This window comes from Miscanthus floridulus, chromosome 5 (assembly GCF_019320115.1).
Source record: "Miscanthus floridulus cultivar M001 chromosome 5, ASM1932011v1, whole genome shotgun sequence".
NCBI lineage: Eukaryota > Viridiplantae > Streptophyta > Magnoliopsida > Poales > Poaceae > Miscanthus > Miscanthus floridulus.
Window position 1 is genome coordinate 130107588 of NC_089584.1, and position 14761 is coordinate 130122348.

A 14761-nucleotide genomic window follows, 5' to 3' on the forward strand; every position below is an offset into this window, starting at 1 on the left:
GTGTGGGTCTTAGGCCTCCACCTGATATAAGAATAGAACGACTGTTACTTGCCTTAAATTTGTTACAAGAAAGTTTATGTACAAAAAATGCACTCGTACCTGTCTACCGCTGCAGTAAGTAGTGCTGGGTCAAGGGGCGAAAGTCCGTGGTTGACAACACAGACAAGCTCGAGGAAGCCAGCACGACGTATGTACGGCGCGTAACGCTCGTCCCACTGGTGCGCCCTAGTGTGCGTGTGGGGCCTCAAAGGAGGCAAGGCCACCTCTGTATCGTTGTCACTCAAGATATGTGCTCGATGCTGGTCGTCGTCGTCCACCTCAAGAATAGGGTACAACGGGTGCTGCGTGGGTGGAGCCATCCTATTACAAATTGATAAAAAAAACGTTAGAGTATTTAAATTAATAAAATTCAAATTAACATTATGTAGCATTGCAAAATTTGAACTACTTGTTATGCAATACAAACACAATATGAAACCACATGTATATATTCAAAGTAACATTAACAGACATATCACACACTTGTAACATAAACAACTTCACTAGGAATATAAGCATTTGACGAAACTTCATAAAGTCATCAAAATCGACGTATCACGCATTAGTAAGTACCGACGTTTGTAAACTAGTTGGTATACCCAAAATCCCTAACTAAATAACTAACTATAAACTAATTAATAAATACCTAATCAATCTCTAAACCCAAATTCCTAACTATACTAGAACACACAACCTTGAACCTAAAAACTACCTATGTAAATCACAAATAAATTCACTAACCTAATTATCCTAAATCGGTAAGTATCCTAAATTTGACAAACAATCATAAATCAATAACAATCATAAAACCCTAACTATCCTAAATTACTAACTATCATAAATCACTAATTATCCTAAAATAATAATAATCAAAATAACATGAAATCGAGAGAGAGGTACCTTGGGAGCCGATGGCCTTGACGCGCCGGCGTTCGTGGTGCGGCCGGCGCGGGCGTTGCGCGGCGGGACTGGCCAGGCGCGGCCGGGCGCGGCGTAGGCGGTCGCGGGAGCTGCGCGGCGGCGGGGCAGAGGCGGTTGGTGGCGGGCGACGGGTAGGGCAGCGGGCGGACGGGCGGCCTCGCTGCGGGGTTTTATTTGGCGCAACCGCACCAAGATCGGTGGCACGGCAGGCCCTGCCCCTCCAACGGACCCGCTTGCCGCCACGTCAGCCCTGTGCCGTGCCACCATGCATGGCGCGACACAGGCATTTGGCCGCGCCAGGGAAATAGGCGCGGCCAAAAGTGTTAGTTTTTTTTAAAAAAAAAACAGCCGTGTTAGATTTAAAATTAGTTTCCGAAAAGTGTTAAAATTAAAAAAAATCCAAATGCATGGGTACAGAAATAACCAATAATTTTGACACATGATAATGAATTATGAAAGTAATAGGTTTACATGCTTCGTAGCTTGCCTTTAGCTACTTTAATGTTAGTTTCTTCAGCAGTCCCTTCAAGCTGCCATACAGTGTTAAATGGTTGCCGATTCAGCTTCGTCAGAAATGATGCAAAATAGTTGAAACTTGCAAACTTTGAGCTTTCATTTGAATATGAAATCCTCGATTTCTCTGGTAAAAAACTAGTCCAAACCAATCACTAGGTATCCAAGTTTATTTATGATCCAAAAACTTCCAAAGTTTATATACAAAATCTCTCCAAATTCCATTTCAAAGTTGGTCACTTGATACTGATTTAAGACTTAGAAATTTTCAGAGCTTTGTTAGAGTGGACCTTGTTCAACATCTTTGACCTTGAATTTGAGATCGTTTTGATCTGATTCTTGGTCCAAACATGACTCCATTATGTTCCATGCACTTCCAACTCTTTGTTCCATTTTTTGCTAAATTTTCTGAAATTTGAATCTTTTGTTTGATTTTTAACCAAATTTGACCTTTTTCAAATGAGTCGACCAAAAATGACTTGATCTCTCTTACAAGTTCATAATCGCATACCATTTATAACCATTAAGATGGATTGTTTTAACCATACACATGTGAACTGACATCATTTATCATATGGTCTTTACAAAATTAGAAATAGAATACCACAAAGGTGATAATTGTTTCCTACCTATGGGAGCCTCCGATTTGCCCGCCAATGGCATATCATGTAATTAAATCCATAACTTGCATCTAGGCAATGAAATCCATTTACGAAAGGCATAATTTAGATAGTAACCTGCTAATAATAATGGCAAAGGTGAATTTCCAATTAATCATTGATCAAACCCATGGGCAAGTATCATTTCTATGAAGCCAGTTGTCACCATCATCCTTTGGGCCATGCTCATATTTGTTCATATTTGTTCGGGTGAGTTATTTTTAAAATATTAGTTAAAAAAGTTAAAAATAAAAAAATTCGCGAAATCCCAACATCTCCACGCGGCATTTGCAGTCAAGGCTCCTATGTCGCTCATCAAGACATGGCCTCAGGAGATCACCGGCGGTCCGCCGTCTCCGCCGCCGCGACGGCTGAACGCGGCCACTGGTGACGACGCCGACGACGGAGTTCGTGCATGGCCGTGTGCCTGTACTTCCCGCGATTCTCCAAGAAGAAAAAGAAACTGCTGGCCGTGAAACCCAAGAAAAGCGTGCGCAAGGCGGAGACGGCGGGCGCTCGCCGCGCAACCTCATGGTGGCCGTGGTCACCGTCTCACCATGCCACTCCCGTCGATGCCGCCGCGGCCGGGGCGTCGACGCCGGATGACGATGATGGGTCAGCTTCGTTCAAGCTCTGGGGCCAGTCTCAGCTGTCGTCCCAGGTGACGCCGCGGGCGTCATCGTCTTCGTCGACGTTCTCCTTCCCGTCGTCGCCGGCGTCCGCGTGCTCATTCGCGAGCACGCCCAAGATAGGGTCCGGTAGTTGAGCAGAGAGTGCAGGGTAGTATTATTCGTTCTGTTTCAAGGTGATGATGAAACGGTAATGCTAGGACGCGGGTGTCCGGACGCGCGTCCTCCTTCTGGACGATCACGTGGCACGTTTCTATCCATATATTATACTGAAGCCTTATCCGAAGTCCTCCCAGGTCACTCTGCATCTCTTCTCTCTCCGCGCGGCCATCATTTTTGCACTGCCCATCTGGAGGATGCACAGGGGCCTCTCTCCGAGTGGGGGCTCGCTGCACGTCGTCGTCGTCGTCGCCTTGCGCCACCCGAAGGATCTTCGCCGCCTCTCTCTTCGCGTGGGGGCTCGTTGCGTGTCGCCGTCGCCATCGGCCCTGGGGAGCTGCAGCGAACCAGTCCTCGCGCGTGGGTACTGGTGTGGCTCCATCGATCCGAGGTATGGAGGTGCTGCCTTGGCCATGGATAAGCTAGCGCCGGTCGATCCGACACCTCCTCCTCGGCCGCGGTAAGCTCGCCGGCAGGGCGCTGCGCGGCCTCCTCGCCCACCCGGCGGGCCACGGCCACCTCACCTCCTACGGCGCGTCCAGGGCGTCCTCGTCTTCGCTGGCATCGTTCTACGGCCACCCGCGAGAGGTGGAGTTCAGCTGCATCACGACGCCGTCGTACCCGTAGCACTACGGGCTCTTCCCCTTCAAGGGCCGTGGCGGCGCGCGCGGCGAGTACGGCGGCCTGGACGCGACGGCCGTGGCGCGGGCGTTCGAGACGCTCAGCGCCGAGGTGGAGGCCGGTGCGGCCTCATCGATCCAAGGTATGGAGGTGCTGCCTTGGCCATGGATAAGCTAGCGCCGGTCGATCTGACACCAGCTGAATCTCGTCACCCTTGGTTAGGAAGTAGCAATCAGCATGTGAAAGTGCATTTGGCCCCCTAAGTGGGTTTTGGTGTTGATGACATGCATGGTTAGGGGATTAATTATTTTGGTCCCGTTCGCGTGCCCTTAAACCTTGCTTGATCCGCTTATTTTTTTCATCCGAAATAATATTTTTTCTCTCATAAATTCTCCAGTATTCTTTCAAACCATCCAAATTCCTCCAGAATTCTGTAAGAAAGGAATAGCAAGAACCCCTAAATTCAAAGATGGAACGGTGTTTAGCTCAAAGAAGACTCGTTTAAAATTTCTATTTTTGAATTTGAGTATAGAAACACCACACTATAAAGGGGATGCGGATGGATAGTATGCTTAAGGTGCACAATTGAGATGCTAACCACCCATTGAGAGGCACAAATCACACACTTGCACATCCTTTACCTCAGTTTTTTTTGTACCTATTGGAAGTTCCGACGGAGTGTCGGAAGTTTCGATACGTATCGGAAGTATCTGATAAGTCCCGGTAGGGGTCCTCTACACGTATAACCTGAGAGTATCGGAAGTTTCGATACACTATCGGAAGTTCCCAGAAGTGTGTGTCGGGTGTTTCTTGAAACTCCCAACAGGGGTCCTCTACACACTTGTTCTAACTCCATCGGAAGTTTCGACCTTGTGTTGGAAGTTCCGATAAGCACATAACGAGACTGTAACGGCTAGTTTTGGGGGCTCGGGTATAAATGCCCCCTCAGCCCCCCCCCCCCCCCCATTCATTGCTGCTGAGCTAACTCGAGACAAAACCCGTCTAGAGCATTGAATACTGCCTCCCCTCACCCCTTTGAGCTAAATCCTTGAGTTCTTGAGCTAGGGTTTGGGTGAGAGAAAGATTGAGGGTGTGTGACTTGAGGTTTTGAGTGAGAAGTTCAACAAGTTCATCTCAAGAGCACTTCAAGCATCCTCGGCTTCGATTCGCATTTGTTACTCTTGAAGCTTGCTTCTAGACGGCTAGGCGTCATTCGTTTGAGCGCCCTCTTCGTGTGGTGCGCCCGGGAACATTTGTATTACCCATCCTTCATGGATTCATAGTAAGTGACTCAGTCCTCCTTTGTGGTTGATTGAGGGAGGTAAAGGGTTAGTGAGGACCGACTCTTTGTGAGCTCCTCAACGGAGATGTAGCTCTCTTAGTGAGAGTGAACTCCGGTAACAAATCCTTGTCTCATGTGCTTATTGTGTTCTTCGATTTCTTTGTGACCTAGAAGCTTGAATTTAGCCGATTTATATATTTGTGTGGTTCCTTGCTTATATATCACCTAGAGTAGTCTCTATACTTCATTTACTATCTTTTGATTCAAATAGAATTGGTAGATTCAGGTTGCATTTTAAATTTTGTTCAGCTCAATTTATCCTGTTGGAAGTTCCGATCCTGTACCAGAAGTTTTGATCCATCGGAAGTTCCGGCACAGCGTTGGAAGTTCCGACACATCTAATACCGCTACGAAGTTTTTTAGGAAAAAAATGAAGTGAGCCTATTCACCCCCCTCTAGGTATCACAAGATTCTTTCAATTGGTATCAGAGCCTTATCCCTTGATTAAGGCTTAATCGCTAAGGGATCAAAGATGTCTCATGGTGGGGATGGACTCACCGCCGTCGAAGAAGCCGCTGCTCGAGCGGCCGCTGCAGCCGCTGCCGTTGTAGGGGCAACCATAAGTCTTGGTGGAGGCAACGTCGACCCCTTTAGTCAATTCCAAAGGAGTCGACCACCGTCCGTTCATATCACAAGCTCAAGCGATGAGTCAATCTCAAGCGACGAGCTTGAGGGGGAGGACTTGGAGGCCAAGAAGAGGAGAAAAAAGATCAACGCTAAGATTGATAAGAGAGCAACCAAGTTGATGAAGAAGAGGATCGAGGAAGAGCGTGACAAGCATCCCTTCTTCAGATATCACCAAGTTCCTCCTAACTACCTGCCTCCATCATCTCAATATCCTTCTTCTCAATTTCAATCCGTTCACTTGGGAAAACCCCTGTATTTTGATGGGACGGATTATCCCAAGTGGGCTTATGATATGAAAATGCATCTCTACGGGCTTCACCCATCTATTTGGGAAGTTGTGGTTGTAGGTGTGACTCCGCTCAAGAATGGAATACCAACGGCCGGACAAGCTCAAGACTACTTCTGCAATGCTCAAGCCATAAGAGTCATCATCGGCTTTTTGTGTGCTCAAGAGTTCAACAAAGTTCGGTCCGTTGAATGTGCCAAGGTAATTTGGGACACGCTAAAGGAAGCTCATGAGGGAACCGATCAAGTAAGAGAAGGAAAGATGGACTTGATTCACGGAGAGCTAGAGCATTTCATCATGCTTGAAGAAGAAACTGTGACTCAAATGTTTGATAGGCTAATGCTCCTTGTATCGAACATTAGACTCTTGGAAGCATGGATTGGGATGATCACAAGGTCACAAAGAAGATGCTTAGAGCATTCACCCCAAGGAACCCTACTCTTGCTACCATGATTAGAAGAGATCCAAGCTTCAAGACAAAGACTCCTAATCAACTTCTTGGTGAAATATTGCATCAAGAATTGGTTGAGAGAGATGTGGCAAAATCTCTTAGCATGAGGATGAACAAGAGTTTGGCCCTCAATGCTAGCTCTAGCACAATGATTGAGTCAAGCCCCAAAGCTCTCAAGTCAAAGAAGGAAGATTCAAGTGAAGAAGGGAGCACCGATGAGGAGATCGCCTTTGCTATAAAAAACTACAAGAAATTCTTGAAGAAGAAGGCGTTCAAGAAGAATGGTGATGATAGGAAGAAGACTTCACAAAGAAGATGCTATGAGTGCAAGGAAGTTGGTCACTTCATTGTCGATTGCCCTCACAAGAAAAAGAAGGAAATGGAGGAGAAGAGGTTCAAGGACAAGAGCAAGGACTATAAGAAGAAATACCAAGGTCAAGCTCATGTTGGTCAAGAGTGGGATTCTAGTGATGAGGAAGACAACAAGGAGTGTATGGCAACTCTAGCCATACTCAAGCCCGCTACACCAACTAGGCTCTTCAACAACACCTCCGACAATGAAGATGACACTCCTTTTTGCCTCATGGCAAAGGGGACTAAGGTACCAAACACCACATCCTCCTCATCCATCTCCTCCTCTATATCTAGCAACGCTCAAAATGATTTAGATGATGAGGAAAAAACTTAAAGCAAACATGATAAAAGAATTTGGTAAGAAAGGCTATAAAGAAATTAAAAAGCTTTTGGAGAAATTGGAGAAAAAGGAGTCTCTCAATAGGCAAGAAGACTTGCTCATCCTTGAAAAGGAGAGAAACCTTACCTTAGAGAAGGCTCTAGTCGAAGAAAAGGCTAAGTGTGAAAAATTAGCTATTGACTTGTCTCTAGCTAATGATTCACATGAGAGGATGTCAAAGGAGCTTACTTTGGCAAATGAATCTCTAGCTTTTCTAAAGGTCGCTCATAGTGAACTTCAAGAAAGCTTCTCATGCTTGATGGTCAAACACAAAGAACTTGAAGTTAACTATAGTGCTCTTTGGGAAAGGTCCAAGGCCAATTCCAAGGCAAATCTTGACTCCAAGACCTCCACTAGTGAAGGTTTCTCAAGATGTTATAAAATTAATTTGAATGCTTGTGTCGCTAACATTTCTAAGCTAGAGGAATCAATCAAAGCTAGAGATGCTCAAATAAAGAGATTGAACATGCTAGTGACACAAGGGTATGAAGGCAAAACCAAGCCTGAGCCTAAGATCAAATATAAGGATGGGAGACATCCTAGGCATGTGGACGGGCTTGGACACTACAAGGGGAGCAAGGTAAGTGTCGTTGTTTTAACTCGGCAACCTATCAAGGGAGTACCTGAGATAGTCTTTTGGTTGGTGGGTGTCGCCGAAATCAAGGAGTCGATGGTGACGTAGGAACACGATTTAGATAGGTTTAGGCCGCTAGATAGCGTAATACCCTACATCCTGTGTGTTGTATGCTTGTATTGGATTGAACTTGTTTGGAGGGGGTCCCTGCCCGCCCTTATATATCCAGGGTAGCAGGGTTATAGGGTAGTTTGGAGTACAAGAGTACTAGTTGGACACGTTTACAGAGTCCTACTCTAACTCGGCAGAGTAGTTTCCTAGTATTCCGACTAGTCCTTCTGAAGTCCATGTAGTCTATGTTGCCCTATAGCGTAGTCTCCATGTCCTGGTAGGTTACGAGTACGTCTCCTTGAGTGGGTCCATACAAGTCTTCAGCGGGCCTAGGGATGTATGGCCGACAAGCCCCCGAGTACTTTGTAGTCAAGTGGAATAGTTCCTAGTACTCATGACGTTGCTCGACTAGTTCTTGGTGCTTGTTAAGTACATTCTGTCGCGGCTAGTCTTTGAGTACCCGAGCACTGTCATATGGTTGGAAGGTACTCTCAGCATCATCTGATGTTGCTTCGAGTAATCTTTGTCTTGAATCTTTATATGGTAGTGCGATGACAATCGCACTCCATATGGAGTAGCCCTCGAGCCTTAGGTTGAATTGAAGAATCAGGCTGAGGGTCAAACTGTAATTTCGCTTCAACTTCTCTTAATCCTTGGAGAAAAAGAAAATTTTGTCCAACGGGCGAGGTGTACGCAGCTCCTGAGCACTTGATCGACTACCTCCAGGCGATGAAGGGGTCAATCATGGTCAACGTGACCGTTGGACTTAAAATCTCGCGATAAATCCTAGAGTTAACGGACCATTGCTTAATTACCGGGTGTATCCCTAAAATCTCGGAGTTGTTTTTATCCGTTGCACTGTTATAAAGGATAAGGCCTGGCGCCTTCTTGAGGTATGCATTCATTCGCATATGCTAGAGCCCATCTCATAACCCTAGCGCAGCCATCCCTACTGCTGCCCCCATTGATGCCCTTCTCTTGCTTTAGTGTGCTTTACAACTAGTCATCGCCTCCTCCCCTCCTTCGTTGCGCAATCCCAAGTGAATGCTTGTGAAGAAGAAGGGGAAGAAATCTGACAAGGCTTAGGGGAAATCCGTGGAGGTGTCCAAGAGGGGATCCAAGAAAGGCAAAGAGGTACAGTTTCCTTCGCCCAAGTGTGGTCCCACTGATCAAACCATGCCGTTGTGCTAGGGGGCCGCGTGGAAGATGTCGATAATGAAGGAGTCGGCGATCCAGGAATTAGTGGCGGTGAAGTTGCTGCAGTCAAAGCAGGTGGTGTCATGGGGGTCTGCGTACGCCAACGCTTGGCAATTCGAGACCTTTCCAAAGGAAACAGTGATTTGGGCGCACTTTGTTGAGAGAGGCCTCGTCGTCCCCACCTCAGACTTCTTCAGAGGTATTTTGCAATTCTATGACCTCCAGCCTATTCATTTGAATCCAAATGGAGTTTTGCACATCGAGATTTTCGTTCATCTGTGTGAGGTGTACTTGGGGATCCAACCCCACTTTGAGTTGTTTCGGAAACTGTTTCACTGCAAGCCTCAACCGAGTGCAGCTAGGATGGAAGTACTCGGAGGATCTAGCTTTCAGTTGAGGAACTCTAATGTGTACTTGGATTATGAGCTTCCTGACTCCCATGGTGCTTGGAAAGAGAAATGGTTCTATATCGGGAACCACGACCCCCCGATGCCAGTAGTCACAGGGCACATTCCCAAGTACTCGAACAAGTGGAACGAGGAGTCGACTGAAGACAACTGTGAAGTACTCGACTTGTTGGCGAAGATCGCCGAGTTAAAGAGAGGAGGATTAACTGGCATCAACGTGGCTACTAGCTTCTTGAAGCGTCGAGTACAACTGCTGCAGCAGCGCTAGAACTAGGGCTACGAGTACGCAGGGTTCGAGGATCCATCGCATATGTCCCCCAAAGAAATATCTGATAACGCGGTGGAGGCACTGTTGGTCAAGTTCTTCAAGAACTTTCAAGGAGTACCAGTAGTCGATGAATCCATCCGAGAGTTCGACAGCTGGCATAAACCCAGAGAGGTAACTTGCTTGCTTATTTCTCCTTTTCGTACTCATAAATAGTAGTCATTACTTTTGACGACTAGTAATTCCTTTCGTAGGAAGATATCTTGTTGTACTTTTCTCCTCCCCCTGGTGCTGACGAGGGAAAGAACGCGAGGACTACATTCCTTCCGTAGTCGCTCCTTGATCCCCTAGAGGAGGAGGAAGTGTCGAAGAAGAGAATGATGATGACTCGGAGCCACTCGGTGACTCTGATGTTGCATTGACTGATTCTGAGGTGACTGTTGATTGTGATATGCAGTCTCGAGTGTTGAAGGGATACTGGACAGTGCCCGACGATGTCGAAGAGCAAGCTGTGGGTGATGGTGAAGACGAGCCCCAAGCTCCTCCGACGAAGAGGCGACGGACTGCGGTACGGAAGCAGTTGGCCATCCAGCATAAGGCGACCCTGTCGTTGATTACTTCCGTGAAGGGATGAAATACCAAGGTATGGAGACTGGTGGTGTAGCATTGAGTAGTCGAGTTAATTTAAACTAGTCGTGTCCTTTGTAGGTTGTCGATGACATTGATGATAGTGTTGACAAGGCCGCGGATTTTTCATTTGGTACTGATGATGCTACTTCTACTGAAGTAGTCAAAATTGCTAGAGACGCAGCTGCGAGCGTGAGCACCACGGTGGAGACGCCTGTGGAAGATGCGCCCCAGCCCCCGAGCCGACTACTGCTCAAGTAGTCGTCGAGGCTGGTGTTGCAGGTGGCAGAGTGGAGGATCCGTCGAGTACTGATATGTCGGATGCTGTGAAGACGCCAGAGGCAGTCGTCGACGCCACAATGGCTGAAGTCCCCGCTGGCGGTGAGTAGGTGAATGTTGCTGGTAGTTGCGTGTATGTAGTCTCAGCACTGGTTGTTTCAGGTCTTGGCGAAAACACGGAAGATCTGCCACCTGTGGCACCCATCGAGTCGGTCTCAATCGCACAACCAACGCCCGTAGTGAAGAAGCGTCGACGAGTGCCTCCCTAGACGACCCGGTGAGTACTCGTATGCTTTTGTGCTTGATCTTGGAGCATCATAGTCAATAGTCGATTGATAATCTTTTGTTTTGTTTGAACCAGGGATTCTAAAAATATCATTCTTGATGCAATGGGTATGGAGCCGATCCTAGATCCGTCGGCGACAGTCCCTGTGGCTACGCCCATAGTGGATTTGACGGTTGAAGATCCACCATAGGTCGAGAGTACAGGTCCCATGAGTATCACTGCTGCGATACCGCGGGACGTGATTGGGTCGTTGGAGAACCCTGCGCTACCAGCCCTCGAGACTTCTGATGCCAACCCTCCTCCCGCAACTGAAGCTATGATGACTTCGGCTGCACCGAGTACTGACGAGGGAGCCATGATTGTTGCGGGGAGTGTGACGCCGTCCGAGGGAGAGGGTATTATACCCGAGAAGGCAGCGCGCAAGGATGCTTTTGAGGCTGGGGCCTCGTTCACCCAAGAGCTTGTTCTTGCCCCATTGCTGAAGTCTGGTGCAAGTGAGGCTTTGGGGTCTCAAAAGGTTGAAGTCTTTGAGAGCCACCTAGTTGAATTGCCACCAGAGTTCGAGATTCAGGGTTTAATTGCGGGTGTCCAGGTATGCTTGTAGTGCCGACTTTTGAGTACTTTTACTTTTGTAATCCTGGCGCTTTTGATAGTATTCATTGCTTGGTTCCTGCAGAACTTATATGATAGAGCCCGAAAGAATACCTAGATTCTTCAGGAGCAGAGCGAGGCTGCTCGTCGTGTAGCGCAGTTGGAAAGGGACCTTGTTGACGAGCGGCGCCGCACTGTCGAGTACCTAAAGACGCATGAGCAGGTTGTGGAGTCCTTCCAGATTGAAAGGCAGGTGCATCAAGCGGACAAGAGCCGTATGGAAGCCCGCTATAAGTCGCTGCACCGGAGATTTGAAGGTAAGTACTCGTGCTCTTTGTAGTTTGAGTACTTCAATGTAGTCATACAGCCTGTTCGGTTGGCTGGTTCATATCGTTGCTGGTTCATGAAGAAGTACTGCTGGCTGGTTTATGTGAGAGCTGCTGGCTGGTTTGTGTAAGAGAAAAATACTGTTCCGACTGGAAATTTACGATCGTTTACGACAAGCCACAGCCAAACACTGATAGGCGTTATTTGACCACTGTGTTGTTTATTTGTTATAGAGCTCAAGGGCCAAGAAGCCAAACTAAGCCGTGAAGCGCTCGACTGGAGGAACGCCCATAGTCGTGCTGCTGACGAGGTGGAGCAACTTAGGGCCCAGCTGGCGGTAGTCGAGGCCGAGCACGACAAGGCGAAAGATGAATGGCGAAACTTAATAGTTATGCTGGCTAGTCTTTGCTCGCCGTCCAGAACCGAGTTGAACAGCTCAAGGAGTTGACCGAGGCGGCGCAGGCGGTAGCTGACGTAGTCGACCCGCCTAAAGGAGCCGAGGCTCGTCCCTTAGTCGAGAGGCTGAGGGGTGCGCCGGCCAAAGTCGCCAACCTGGCCAAGACCGTCTGCAGACAAATGCTGGCGATTGTGAAGTCATACTACCCAAGGGCGGATTTGGCTATGGCTACGGGTGGCATTGCCAAGAATTGCAGCGATGATGTGTACTCGCAATATCTTGAGGTAGAGCCCATCGCTGAACAGATGGCTGATTTTATTGCCCTAGAGGAACCGTAGTCTTCTGTAGGAACTTGTGCCTTTGTCAGGCGGCTCGATGTATCCAAAACAATTATCTTTGTTTGGTTGTAAGTGGTGATTATCTTTATATGCCTTGAGTATTTGACTGTGATTCTGGATGTGTTGATGAGTAGTACCACGTGACTACTCATGATTGCTTCGATAAGAGTAGTCGCTTATGCTGTAGTAGAATACCTTGAACTTTGTTGCGAAGAACGAGAGTGTTGTGTCTTGCTCAATCATTGCTAGTGTCCGCTAGGGTACTCAGCTCCCTGTGCATTATTGGTTCTGTCCTGGACATGACACACGGGTGTACTGTAGAATATTTGTCGCTTATAGTCTGAGCGGTTCACGTGCGAGCCTTTATTCCACGCAGCGAGCTCCCACGTGAACACTGTCCTTGTGGAGGACAAGTCTGGTACTATGTAGTCACGGGCGCTCCTTGTTGCCAGACCCTCTCGGCTAGAAATAGAGCCCCCAGTTGATGCTATTAAGCTATGGCTTCAGTTATAGCGATGGTTGGCTTTAGGTTACTCTTTGATAGTAGCGAGGCCTCGTTTAGATTGAAAAAAAATTAAATTCGATGAATAGTACTACTTTCGTCTTATTTAGTAAATATTGTCCAATTGTGGACCAACTAGGTTCAAAAGATTCATCTCATAATTTCTAACTAAACTGTGTAATTAGTTATTTTTTTTATCTACATTTAATACTCCATGCAAATAGCTAAAAATTAATATGATGGAGAGAGAGTGAAAAAACTTAAAATTTAGATGGCATCTAAACAAGGCCTGAGATTCCAATGAGCGCCCGGTGCTAGAAGATTCCTCGTAATGTAGAGCCACATTCCCTCCATAGATCTTCACACTAGAAAAGATGGTTGTGATGCTAGAAGAATCTTCGTAGGAGGACTCGTCGTGTGCTCCGTCTTTCCCCGCTCTCTGGTAGTAACCATGCTGGAGCTCGCGGGTGAAGGATGATGAGCTTCACGGTCTTTGTTCAGCTCTCTGGTCGAGGATGGAGGTGTGGTTTCGACTACTCACTCCCTCCGCAACGTCTCGGGACAAGACCCAAGTACACGATGTGGACTTGAAGTCTAGTTCTGAGTACTTGTTGGAAGAGGAAGGAGCTAATGTGGGTCGATGAAGCTAGAGTTTGTGGAGCCCCAACCACCATCTGCTTTGGTGCCAAGTGGAGGGGAAGGGCACAACTGCCTAGAGCGTAGCTTTCTTACGTGCGCTTCCCGCCCTATGGTGCATCTTGCTCCTGATCTAGGAGTAGTCGCCAGGCTCAAGTGTATCCTTGTGATATGGTGAAAGCCTGGGACTTCTGTTGTAACTACCGCTAGGTAGTTGCTTGTAGTCGTTGTTGAGTATTTCGTCTGTACTCGTAGCGACCTGTCTTGCAACAGTAGAGCGAGTTGTTGTAATCCTGTAGAGTTTCGTTAATACGAAAAATGCAAGTACTAAATAAAGCGAGTATTTTTTAGTACTCTGTGGTTGTTCGTCATTGTAGACTTCAGCATTTGATGACAGTGTGACTAGCTGGGTAGCCATGGCCTGTGACTACAAGTCGTAACGAGGCACAAAGGCTCATAGAGCTGAAGAGCTCAAGGTGCAGCTGACTTGCCTTTGCAAGCCGCTAGACTTGTGACTTCAAGTCGAAAACAGAGCACAAAGGCTAGTAGAGCTGAAGAGCTCAGGTTGCAGCTGGCTTGCCTTTGCATGCTGCTAGACTTGTGACTACAAGTCGAAAGTAGAGCACAAAGGCTCGTAGAGCTGAAGAGCTCGGGTTGCAGCTGACTTGCCTTTGCAAGCCGCTAGGAGTAGGCAGAGACAGTTAGTCTGTAGTTGCCGGAAAAGAAAATTTATTAATCAGAGAAAAAAAGGTTGAGGCCGTTGGCCCGAGTACAATGTCTTGTAGTCTGTTGACTAAGGATAGTAGCGACATAGGTGTTCTATATTCCATGAGTTTGCAACTTATTCACTAGAGAGTTCTTGTAGCCTATATGATCTTGGTCCTGTGACTTTGGATATAATGTAAGGCCCTTCCCATGGCGAGTTGAGTTTGTGCAGCCTCGTTGTGTCCTGAATGCGCTTGAGGACCATGTCGGCGATATTGAAAGAGCATTCTTTGACGTTGCGGTCATGGTAACGGCGTAGTCCTTCAAGATATCTTGCGGATTGTACGAGTGCTGCGCAGTGCGATTCTTCCAAGTTGTCTAGGTCGAGTCGCCTTGTCTCCTCTGCTGCCCCTTCTTCATATCGCTCGACTGCGGGGGATTTCCACATGACGTCAGCAAGGAGTATGGCTTCTGACCTGTAGATGAGAAAGTAGGGCGACTGCCCTGTTGGCTTGCACGACTGAGTACGTAGCCCCCAG

General features: G+C 47.4%; 1 pseudogene; it reads left to right on the plus strand.

Moving 5' to 3' along the window:
* Positions 1 to 2547: 2547 nt before the first annotated feature.
* Positions 2548 to 12480, plus strand: LOC136455339 (uncharacterized; annotated as a pseudogene).
* The last annotated feature ends 2281 nt before the right edge of the window (positions 12481 to 14761 follow it).